Genomic DNA, 12,222 nt, shown 5'->3' on the forward strand with positions numbered 1-12,222 from the left:
AGATAATCTCTCAAGTGCTCTGACCATAATCCCATTTGGTCTCCTATCTTCCAGCCTGCATATATTCTGGAATAACAAATAGCTCTCAGAAAGATATACCATCATATTCCTGTCAATGAAGCTTCATTGCTAGTGGTGGCAATTCCTGCATCACCTACATTGTCCAGATTCCCCCTTCTCTGTCCAAGCTGACCAGTAGCACGCAGCAGCTTCCCTGTATCAGAACAGGCATTGACAGTACTGCTTTGGGAGAAACAGAGAACGTTTACAAAGCTAAATATAGCTTCTCTACAAGGAGGAACTAAGTGGGTTAAATGAATCTCTTCACTTTCATGATGTACCAGGTACATCCTGGTATACTCAAGATATCCCATCAGTCCTAAGGACCTCATTGTTGCCACATTTCCAAGTTGTCTTCAGCATTTGCAGAGAGAGAAGAAAGGGAGCCACGCTGAGGAGTGAGCCAACAACTGCCCGCCACACAAGTGGGGCAGATAAGTATGATGGGAGATGAGGACAGCCTGCTTGGCCCACCAGCTCTTCTCCCCGTCCCTGTGCATGTTTCTGACTGCCTGTCAGCTCTTGTTTCCCTCCTGTTGGGCCAGCCACCTCTGAGCAGGCAGGGGAATAGGCCAACCCAGTTTTCTGGCATAGAAACATATACTTGTTCCATTTTCCTTCTGCACCACGACTAGCTTCTTCTGCCTTGGGAGTTGTTATCCTCCCTGCACAGGGAAAATGTGATGGAGAGAAGAAGCTCATCTCCCACAAGGGCTTAGGAGAGAGCTATCTTCTAGACCAGGCAAGCAAAATGTGAGCCCTGTTGTCACCAATGGCCATCACAGCTCAAGAAAACAAAACCTGAAACATCATCACAGAGTTCATTGCCTTCAACAGTTAGTGATAAGGCATTAAAAGCTACTTCAAATAAATCCAACTGAAAAATAGCCCTAGATTGGCTCACAGCTTCAATACACATTAAGAATTTATGCCTGCCAGCCCAAAGTTGGTAGTAAGAGATGTTTCTTAGTGACCTGGGAGTAGGTATGTAAATAGTGAATTAGCAAAATGTCCGGATGACACAGAATTTTTTAGGTTACTCAAGACCATAGGGAGCTACGACGTGTTCCAGCAAGACTTGACCAGACAGCATGATGGAAGATGAAATTCCGCATAGACGTTTGCAAGTTAATGCACACTGCAGGAAATAATTTAAGCTTTCATACACACCAAGGGACTGTGAATTAGTGATGCAAGGCATTATGGTGGACACACAATGCTTTAGTGAAGCTGGCTGCTTACAGTGTAGCCCAGGTCAGAAGGAGAATGAGGGAAAATTCAGCTTGCTAAAGGGCTGATACTTATTCTGGAGTCAGACTTCTGGGTCAGACTGGAACATAATATGAAGCTACCTGGGAATGAGGCAGCTCTGGATTCGATTCTCTCTTTGCCTCAACCAGATCTTCCAGGGCTCACCTTTTAGACATCAAGGTCAGAACCAGTTGGTAGGCCTTTTAAAAGATCTGAACCTTTCTGAATTCTTTATTCATCTACGAAGTCCTTGAAAAGTGATAGATATCCTGACAAAGACTCAAATCTGGCAATTAGATTCTTATTAGCTGGAATTAGAAAAGGCATCCCACTTATCCCACTTATATGAATAGATTGAATAAATCGCATTTGGAGATAGTTTCAGCAAGGCAAGTTCCCTGGGTTTTGCTGTGAATGAACTGAATGCTCCTTCAGCACAAGGCACTACTGCTGTATCACCTAAAACAATTAATCCCCCTTACAATATGGAGTGGGAAATTGAAGACTTTTTTCCCTTTAACACAAGGGGCACAAGACAATGGCTGGGAATGAAAGCCCTGTAAATTAATTTGTATTGTAATTTCTACAACACCTTTGTATATAAATGGAAGTAATGTACATAATTTATGGAGGATGGTATATGTGAATTGGAGTCTCAAACCCCTTGAACACACTTGCTCAACCATGATGTGTAGAACACTAACGCTCTCAGACAGAGTGCAGATTGCAATAGTAAAAAAAAAAAAATCACTCTAATACTGTGCATTACAATAATAAATGCAAGAATTAGAGGTTTTTACCTCTCTGTAAATAAATTATGCATATGTAGTTTTAAATTAACTAAATTAAATGATTAAAGACACTCCATTCCTTCATAAACTTGTCTCGGGAGTGAGGAATGCAGCACACAAGCAGAGGTCTCCAGTTCCTCTGAGCCTTGCTGTTTCATTTGCGGCAGTCTTGGCTGCAGTTCCCTTTCCTCTCAGCTTTGCAAGTAGAGAAGGCATTTTATTTTCCCTTCAGCTAATTCTTTTCAGATAAATGCAAGTGCTGTGACTGGAAGCACCACTTTTGTTCATGTCTTCGCAGCTGGGTATTGCCGGTGCTGGTGGACTGCCCACAGTCACTGCTCCCAGTGTTTCCACCTCTGAATTTAAATGAAGGGCTCAAATGAGGTGCAGCTCTTCAGGACTGGGCTGGAGGTGCAAGTGGACAGCATTCCCAAGATGGGGGTCCATGGTGCTGTCTGTGCGCAAAGTGACACGCTGGTGTTTTGCCAGCAATGACATGATTTGTCGTGGCACGTTGGATCGTGATTCACTCTTGGCTACAAATGTTGCTGCCCATTTGAATGTGGGAGTTTAGGCCATAGCTCAACAGACTCATTTCTTACTCATTTTGTGAAATATCACTGTAGCCTTAAACTCACCAGTCACAAGGAGAAGAAACTGTAGAAGTTTGAAGGGTGTTTCTTTCCCTGTGTTACCACCATATTACCAAACAGGTTTTGAACATGCTGCAACCCAGATACCAAATGAGCATAGCTCTCCTAGGAACCTCTGGACAGTATTTATTAATCTAAAAGCACAGAAGCTTAAAATGCTTTATATCTTTATACAGACAAGGAAAAGAGAGCAGCAATCTCAAGATTACTGCACAAAGCAGTAGAAGAGCTCAGACACATGGCTGTCAGGTCTGCATCCTACTCCTGGGCAGCACTCCTTCCTGACCAACAGTCATTTCATCAGCTGAGCCACTGCACAGCGTATTTTGTATTTTACCCAACAGCCCAGAGTAATTTGTTTCCTAGACTACTCAAGCAATTATAGGCCTTAAAACTTCTCAAGACTTTACTGCTAGTAGGCTTTACTGAAACCTGCACTTTTATAAAATCAGGAATGTCCACGCCGTAGAGTCTCCAAATGGATTTTACATGTCCCTGCTAGGGAGAAGTACACAAAATTGTCGCTCTGTATAAAAATGTGTATTTTAGTGCATCCTTCTCTGCACAAATCAGCTCAAGTGCTGTTGTTCAGAGCTGTGTGATAGCAAAAAGAATAGTGGTTTAATTGAAGGCGGTGCAGGAATGTCACAGTTCAAAGAGCTTGTTAGTATTTCTTCTTTCATTGTATCTGCAACTACAGTGTGCTTGTGCAGTGCTTTGACTCATTGCATTTTGACCACATTTTCCCCTTCTTGCTATACAAACAGCTTCCTCCTTAATGATTTGCATGTATACAGCCATATCTCCTGAACCATTCCTAGCGTTTTGGAGAAGAACTCCATTTTCAACAGCAGAAGAAACCGATTCATTACATCCACATAAACAGGGCTTCAGGAAGCAACTTCTAAGTGCAGGCAGTGGGATCAAGAGACATAACAGGTTTTAAACAGCAACTTTATGAGTTTATGAATGGGATTATAGATAAACATGAAAACCAATAGCTTCAGGGAAGCAGACTTACTAGCACAGAGGTTTCTGCCCGTCTTTGGTACAGTAAGCATTCCGCCCATCTACTTGGTTAATTTGGTTTAAGCTTTGCAAGAAAGCAGGGAGCAATTTTCATCTCAGAGTGCTGGTAACGACTTTGCTTGATCCTAAACAAATGAGGTTCAAGCTTCTTCCAAGACAGTTTTTTGCACACCATATATAGCTCTCATTGAGATCTTTACTGCAAGTTTCTGAGCACAAATATCTCCTCATGGCAAACTGAAGATTATAAGCTCATTTTTTTCATACTTCAGTCAGGGTTTGAGGATACAAATACACTAGAAAGAGTGGTTAACTTTCAGTTAAATACCTTCTCTTCCAGACTTACACTTCTCAATAGCTGACGTGGTATTAGAATTGGGAACAATGGAAAGCAATGTTCATACAAAATAATGGCAGGCTATAGTTTCCTTGGATTTTTTCCTCGTGTGATGGGACAACAATCTACCTGTGGCCTCCAGCAATACTACAGTACAAATAATTAGCTTTCTACTTGAAAAGAAAAAAAAAATCCTGAATATTTGCAAAACTAACACATTCCCAGTGGCACAAGAAGCTGTTATGAGCTGAGATCCACATGCGCGCATCAAAACATGCATCACATGGATGTAAAAACAGGAGATACTTCACATCTTTAAATCACCTTGGTTATTTTTCTTATGTTTGGATTATGTGTGGGACATGCATGAACGACACAGGCTTTAGCATCGGTGACAGCACGTACACAACTGGGTAGCTGGAAGAAAATGCAAGAGGGATTGAAAAAAAATTTGTCTCAACAACAGAGGAGATGAAAAGCATGGCTCGGGATGGAGAGGGATGGCAGGACTCTGCCTCTGCTTCCTGCTTTCATGGTTTGACAACACCACACTCAGAACAGATCCCTCTCATGTTTGACTTTAGGTCAATCAGGGCTATGGTCTTCTCTGAAGGCAAGCTTCGATACAGTGAGTCAGGCAGTTAAACCAGGGTTTTCCACTGGGCTAATGAGAAAATACAGGTGGATGGGATGAGATGGATGTGACTTTAGTGGAACTGGTCAGGGCCTAACCCCACTTTTCGTGTCACTTCACAATCCATCAGAAAGCACTGGAAATGCATAGCTAAGGGAAGATGGATAATAATCTAGACTAAGTTACTTTCAGGAAAAAATGAAAAGTTTTGTTTAAAATTCATCCAAACATTCTATAACACTGACAGAAAACAGAATTTCCAAATTTTCCTCACTCAGCAGAGCCTTCCCATTCTCCTCTCCCTGCTGTCCACACATTTCCCACCCACATTATGTGGTTAGTGCTTATGCAATTCAACTTCAGTCCTTCACTTCCAGAAGCAATTTAAGGTGATGCAGTCCTACCGCCCTTCCACAAGTTCCTGGTGTTGGACATGATACCCCACAGCTCTGAAACAGCTTGCAAACGTCTCTATGATGACACAGGTTGACTTAGCAAAGGCATTTATTTTAGACCACTTCCAGGATTTACCTTTATCAGGAATTGCCTAACGCAGACAATTCACGTTCTTCCTTAGGGAATGATGCACAAACTAACTGCTGAACACGAACATATTTAACAAAAGCTATAAACTCCAACGCTATGCAGTTCGTGTCCTCTGTGAAAAGTAAAGGTACTTAGAGAGACAAGTTTTGATTCAAGCTATGATCAAGAGAATTGAATTCGGAGCTGAACTTAACAAACATTTCAAGTGGTTCTGCACTGTTGTTTTTCTACAATTTTCTAAAATTATGTCTACATTTGAAAAGTGTGGAGTTTAGCAATATCTGTTCCAAAAAAATGTACTGGAAAACGTCCCTATTTTTATCTATGGTAGTAAAAATATTCCACAAGACATTAAACTTGACTATAAAGCCTCTTGTCAGAGCATGGCATGCAGTACTCAAGCTTAGTTTAAAATAATAATAATAATAATAATCCCAAAATCACCACCACCAACCAAGAAACCAACACTAGGCTTATAGAAATAAGAAAATCAATTAGAAGAAGAATTGAAGAAGAAATAATAACACCAGGCATGACAAATGAAGATAATTGTGGTGCTCTCTCTCACTTACCGGACCAATTGCTAAATGAGATCATGAAGACTAAGAACTATTTAACTCAACTGAATTCAAAGATAGATTTCTAGAAACTAGAATACAGGTTCCACCTATGCACTGGGGAAATAGTATCACTGTTAATAATGATTCAAATGGTGAGCAAGGAACTCAGTAGGAGAGAAGCATTGAGACAAAGAGGACTATCAAAAAACTTTGAGGTTTGACCAGGCAAAATGATAACTAAAACATAACCACCACTATAAACTACCATATATTCCAATGGAGGAATCTTCAAAGAGTGCTAAAAAAATTAGTAGAACAATGAGGTGACACCCCAAAATGATTCTCAAGTTGGAGGAAACAGCTTAAAATGTGAGGCTTGCCTCATCGAAGGAAGAATCCTGGGAGGTAATCTTTATCACTGCATACAAGCCTACTCACAGAGTGAAATTTCCAGTGACTAGTAGGAGCTTTTGCATCCAGCAAAACAAACACTACAGAATCAACCACTATGACTTGAAGTATTAGATAAATATTATTTTGAAAAAGAGAGTGATCAAACATTGAGAAATGTTGCCAAGAATACCAAAGGAATCACCATTTCTTCCTGTCTTTTCATCAACACTGGATGCCTTTGTTTTTCCAAACACGCATTATTCATGAATACCAAGTAACGGAATGCTATTTAGTGGCTTGCAACACCCAGGAGATAAGGGTCAGTCAACTAGTGGTCCCTTCCAGCCTCAGGATATAAACTTTTTTTCCTAATGCATTCTAGAAAGAAGATAAAATCTTTTGCCTTGTGCTTCAGGGCTTTCATCAATCTCTTTAAAGGATCAAGATAAGGATCTTCATGAAAGCTGTTCTCCCAAATCTGCAGGTTCCTGAGCTGCTTGTCCTATATCTCCATTAAGCATCAGGAATGTAGATGCCGTCTTCTTGTGCTTCATCTGTCTTTTTTTGGAATCTTTTTGGTTATCTGGACCACAGAGAGGAGCCAAAATGGCCTCCTGAACATATCCCTAGATGACAGCAACTTACCGGGCTGCATCTGTAAGGCCTCTCAGTCCCACAGAATTATCCAGGATTCACAGAGTTCGGCTTATTTCTGTAGGTGTTCCTCTGCAATCCAGGGTTAGCTAATGAACAGCTCAATTACAGCACTTGTGAGAGATGATTTACATTTTTTCATTAAAAATGTCACTGGAAGTCCAGTTCTCCCATGCTACAATATTGAAGCCACTGCCAAAGGCATACATGGCTGATATTAATTAAAGTAGAAGATGACAGCACTTGGAAAATGAACACTCTTCTCTGCTCAGATAAATGACCTTTAACGAGTGCTTGTTCTTTAGTTGGACTAGGTCATTACTAGAGATTACCGAGCATTTTCAATAAAGTTGAATCTCTGACTCATCTTCAGCGTTAAATTTAATCACTGGAAAATGATGGCGACTCTTCTGTGAATGGTCCACAGTGCTGTCCACCTCTGCCACTAGCCTGCCCCACCACTGCAGACAGCTAGCAGTCTCTGAGGACCGTTTTACTCCGAGCAGCAGGAGAAAGGAGGTGGTGAGCTTCATTTTCTCCTTCCCAAGTACAGCCTTTCTTTTTCTGGGTAGAATCTGCCTTGGGAAAAAGTGACAACACCACTCCTTTAATTGTTAACATTCATTTTGTGGGAAATTGAAGAAAAGCAAGCTTACAGCCTACATTGTCACAAGATGCAGTCTCATTCAAAACACAGGCAGACTGAGCTTTAAGTAGGGGCATTGCTGCACCTAACCCCTTGGCAGGACCACCTCTTCATCATCACTTTCAGCTGGGCAGCAAAGCTGCAGTTGGCTGGGATCTGATGCCAAAGGCCTTGATGCTACGGTTCACCTTATTTTTTCTAGGGTACCTTGCAGCTGCAGTTTCAGCATGCTTTACTGGGACAAATCCATTTAGAGGCTACGCGCTTACCTCACTCACATACATGATCTCATGGAACTGAGGACAAAGCTGCAACCATGGCAGACACCATGCAGAGAAAAGGGCAATCACTATTCCAGTACTTCTGGACAAGATGTGGTGAGGGAAACAAAAATCTTTCATCCAGCATCTTTGTTCAGAGAGGAGGGCTTCTCACCAGAGTCCTCAGCAAGTGGGCATCGACAATGCTGCAACTTGTTCCTTTCAGTGCAAGATGTTAAGTGGAGGTTCTGGGCTTACAGTGTGCTAAGAAATTATGCTACAGCTTAAGACAGGGAGAATACAGGGCCTGCTTAGGAAGCAATTTGAAATTATTGAGAGCAGCACTTCACATTTCCACAGCAGAGGCTTTATAGTTTCAAACCTTGATCACTTCCAATTCAGCCACTTATAAAAAATGTGCACTGCTGGAATATTTTAAATGACTGTGTGCAATGTGTACTGACTGAACATTAGGGGCTTCAATTAAATAACGGTTCAGAACATAATGAACTGAAAAATTTCACACTCTCTAAAGTGAGATAAGCATGAAGTGAAAGAAAGAGAATTAAGAAATAGTGCACTGACGGTGGCACCAGCCTCTGGCTGTTGAGATGCAGTCAGAAAAGCAACAGAACAGCTTGTGAACCAGAACTGTTTTATTTTTCAGCACATCAAAGGGCACAGGATATGGTCAGATCCTTTTATTATTATTATTGGGAAAACGGTACTTTGGGAAAAGGTTCTACTTGTGTTGAAAGCAGGGATGCACCTGCCCTGGGAGCATGGCTTGGTTGTGTCTGAGGTTGGGCACTTCAGAAGAAGAGGTACTTGTTCTCTGCTGTGGGCTGAACTGATAATCTGGAGTCTGCCTCTGAGATTCAGTTCTTAGGCCTACTAATGAAATGAACTTCTCTTATGACCCATCTGAACCAGAACAGTCAGTACAATGTCTGAAACTCTGCCTAGAGTTCTGGAGAACGATGCAACAAGGACTGTTCATTCTGTAGCCAGCAGCAGCGAGTACTCAGCTGAGCTCTGTGATCCTTGCAATGTCACTCATTCACTATTAGCTGCATTTATAGTGCAGCAGATGCTTTCTGGACTTTTAAAAAGGTGGATCTTATCCGGAGGCACTCACCTGCCTTCCCTCTGAATACACACCCAAGGTGGACTTCAAACAGGAGCTCCATCCAAGCTCTTAAAGGCATCTGACCCTACTTCTCAGGTGCCTTTCACTTAAAATTTGCCTCAAACTTCACACGCTCCTCTCCCTCCATTCATTTATCTTTGCTGCCTACTCTGGATGTTCTCTCTGCACACTGATGAAAGTAGAAAGAGGGACAGCAAAGGTAGAGACCATTGCTCCAGACTATTCTACTGTGCTTGACAAAGAAAAAAGGCACTCAGAATGCCAACACGTTGTACTTCAGTAACCACTGACTGCAAACTATGGTATTCTCTCTCTGTTCTGTGGCTGGTTTGTTAGCTTGGGAGGTAGATGCCTTTACAAACTTCTCATGATCCCCAAAGCACACATACTTGTTTTGAAATGATGCAAAATGAGATCTCATTCCAGTAAGTACTGTATTTAAGCCCTTATCAGAAAGGGCACAGATATCTTTAGATAGCTTGAAAATATGAAAGATGTTAAAAATAAGAAACAGCACACCTAAACAGATAGTGAAATCAACACATTTCAGATTCTTAGACTTATTAGGATTAACATTTCTGTGTTCGAAGTCATGTTTTCAACCGACTCGTTACTACTGAGACAAACCAGTGGCACCTGCTCTAGGCATGTTTTCCTTCTTGTTAGTAACTAGCAAGGTCTTACAGCCAAAGTCAACTGACCAAAGCAATCAGACTCTCCAGGAGCGCATGAAGGCTGAAGATGATGGACAGCTGCATCAACTCAAGTTTGTCAAATAAAACAAAATAGAAGAGAAACTTATGCACACTTCCTCAAGCTCCATATTGCCAAACTGATGAGACTGCTATCAAGGACTCAGTCTGACTGGTCTTATGAGGAATGCAGGAAATCCAGCTCAGACCACTGAACTTCCATTCTATCATGCATAGAAAAAGCATCAAAAGCAATGCAAAAACCTATTTCCTTAGACAACTGTGTAATTACCTGCCCTGGGATAAGTTTGTACCTCCCCCTCTCAATTTGAATCTGCTTGTAGTCCTTGGGCTGAGGGCTAATTATCTTCTTGATTTTGTATATTTATTTCCTTTAACGGCAATCTGAGGTAATAAGATCAATGGTTTGCCTTTGCAGACTCCTCCTGAGTAGTGGGCTTCTTGTTTTGTGCTTCTTGTTTTATAGCACACAGTGTCAGTTCAAGGTTTCCTGTCTTCTAGGTTATAAGAGATGGCCCTTTGCCCTTCTGTTTAGAGAAAAGGAGATGAGTCTGGGGCTGGACACCCAAAACCCCAATATTTCCATCCCAATCTAAATTTGTTCTTCAAATTGCAACAAAATTCTTTTGTGACCATTTGCACCAATGGAAAACAAACAAATAAAACCCTCTACTATTAAGTAGGAACTTTGTTTCAACATTCCAAAAAATAGGTTGAAATGTATTAAAATCTTGTTAGCTTGCACTCTTAAATAGAGTCTCAAACCAAAATCAGAGGGCAGTGTGTTGTTGTTGTTCAAAATTTAAAAAGATAGCTTTGTAAACAAAGAGGCACAGTCTTCTGGTCTCTTGGTTGACAATGGACTGCAGTAGGAGCTGTCTGCACATAGACTTTCTGTAGGCCAACAACGTGTAAACCTGCAAGACAGGACTTCCACTAAAGCGGGGCACTAACGGAGTGGTGATTTTCATGCAGTGCAGTGAAAGCAGTCTCATCTGCTTTCACTTCCATCATTTCCATCATTCCATCCTCATCCTCCATCATTTGAAGCAAAGCAACAAATTCTTAAGTCGCCCAAGGAACACTCAAGTCATGTGCAGGGGAATGTGATAGGATCATGCAACTGCCCAAGTTTTGTTTCATTAATAAATCAGCCTTGAAACATCACCCTTGAAAATAGAAGTGCTTTGGCAGATCCAGTGTTTTCAGGAGTTTTCTACATGAGGAAGGCACGCTGAAACTCACCCTCTCCTGCAGATAGGTGCAGTTTAGACCAACACCTTCAAGCAGCACATTTTGTGACATCAACCAGCTGTGTCTTTCCCTACAGCTCCTTCCACTACTTCATGGATCTGTGTCACAACTGGAAAAGCCTTTGAGGCTCACTTGTACATAAGCTCCATCTTGACTTTCTGCCTATATTGACTCTGTATCTCAAGGAAATAGGATGACCAGACTGCATCACTATGTCCTCTTCAGTGTTTTGAGTGCTAATATTCTATTTGCATTTGGTGTCACTGAACCTAGGGAGAAAATCTAAGTCAGGACAAGTGCATTTACACTCACAAATGCCACCCTGACACGGGGACTGGCTACGCACTGTTGTTACAGCATTATTTTCTTCCCCTCACCCACGACTGTGGAGAAAATCAATACTTAATGATCTATTTCTAAGGATGAACTGCTGATTATAGCAAATATTTGTTACAAACAGGTAGCAGGCACATATATTTCTAGAAATAGTCTCGTAGTTTGTTCACGGTACCATTTCTCATGATCCTGAAAGCATTTAACAAAGGCATTTCTTGTCACCAGAACCACAGATTCAGGCTCTGGCATCCTATTGCAGCCCCTTCTTCATGTCAGAAAACATCATAATGCTCCTTCATCTCAGAAAAGTACTGCAAAAATTCAGCTTTGTGAGAGCTGCGAGGCATTTGGAAATCACTGGGAGAAAACGTGCCGTGAAAGCGAATGCCTTTCACTGCGAGGTGCAAATATGCACTAAGCAATAAAATTCTGCTTCCCAAATAAACTTGCCTTGTTTTGATATTCAAGGAAATAAATAAATAAATAAATAAGACATACATACTTCTCATTTCATCCTGACAAGATACAAAACCAGCCTATTTTTATTTAGTTGCCCAATACGGACAATGAAAATAGCTGTCTCAATAAAGAGAAAGGAGAACGCTGGACCTTGTGAAGCAAAATCCTGAGGCTCACCTCACGAGTGCACATCATTCTGGGGCTGAAGTTATACCTGCTGGTCCCCACTTCTTTAAAAAGTGCTTTTTAATCACAGAAGTAAAATCTGAAGGAAAGATTCATATACTTTGCTAAGAGTAAGCTTGAAAACTACAATCGTGCTGTAAATTTGCTTCTCATGGCAGGTGATGTTTGATCACCTGAAATACTTGGCTTTAGCTGAAAATCCTTCGAATCAAGTGGCTATAAATCATCTGTCCCATATGTATTGCTGCTAACCAGTGAGCATTTAGCAGCATTAGCACAGGCTGATAACTGCTCTCAGCGGGAGAAGGGC

The sequence above is a fragment of the Gallus gallus genome, chromosome 5, assembly GCF_016699485.2.
Source record: "Gallus gallus isolate bGalGal1 chromosome 5, bGalGal1.mat.broiler.GRCg7b, whole genome shotgun sequence".
In the NCBI taxonomy this organism is placed as follows: domain Eukaryota; kingdom Metazoa; phylum Chordata; class Aves; order Galliformes; family Phasianidae; genus Gallus; species Gallus gallus.